We start from the raw sequence: 750 nt of genomic DNA, 5'->3' as shown, positions 1-750 counted from the left end.
ACACGATGGAGGTTGTTCTCAATGTGAAGGCAGGACTTTGTCTCCATAAGGACTGTGCGATGGTCACTCTTACTGATACTGTCATGGACAGGTGCACCTGCAGCTGGCAGATTGGTAAGGATGAGCTCAGGTATGTTTTTCCCTCTTGTTGGTTCCCTCACCACCTGCCGCAGACACAGTCTGGTAGCTCTGTCCTTTAGGACCCGACCAGCTCGATGAGTAGTACTGGTGCCAAGCCACTGTTGGTGGTGGACATTGAAATCCCCCACCCAGAGTACACTGTGCCCTTGACACCCTCAGTGCTTCCTCCAAGTGCTGCTCAACATTGAAGAGAACTGATTCATCAGCCGAGGGAGGGACGGTGTGTGGTAATCAGCAGGAGGTTTCCTTGCCCGTGTCTAACCTGAAAGCCGTGAAACTTCATGGGGTCTGGAGTGAACGTTGAGGACTCTGAGAGCAACTCCCTTCTGGCGGTAAAGCACTGTGCTGCCACCTCTGCTGGGGAGACAGGACATTTTCAGGGATGGTGATGGTGGTGTCTGGGATGTAGTTACACTCACAGAATCATACCTTATAGACAATGTCAGGCTTATCTAGTCTGTGAGACAGCTCTCCCAATTTTAGCACTCGCATCCCCCCCCCCACCCCCGATATTAGTGAAGTCGACTTTGCAGGATCGACAGGGCCGTTTCTGTTGCCTTTTCCAGTGCCTAGCTTGCTGCTGGGTGCACTGTCTAGTGTCATTTCTTT

Source organism: Stegostoma tigrinum, chromosome 3 (genome assembly GCF_030684315.1).
Source record: "Stegostoma tigrinum isolate sSteTig4 chromosome 3, sSteTig4.hap1, whole genome shotgun sequence".
Classification (NCBI taxonomy): domain Eukaryota; kingdom Metazoa; phylum Chordata; class Chondrichthyes; order Orectolobiformes; family Stegostomatidae; genus Stegostoma; species Stegostoma tigrinum.
The sequence above is the reverse complement of the archived record's forward strand: the minus strand, read 5'-3'. Positions refer to the sequence as shown.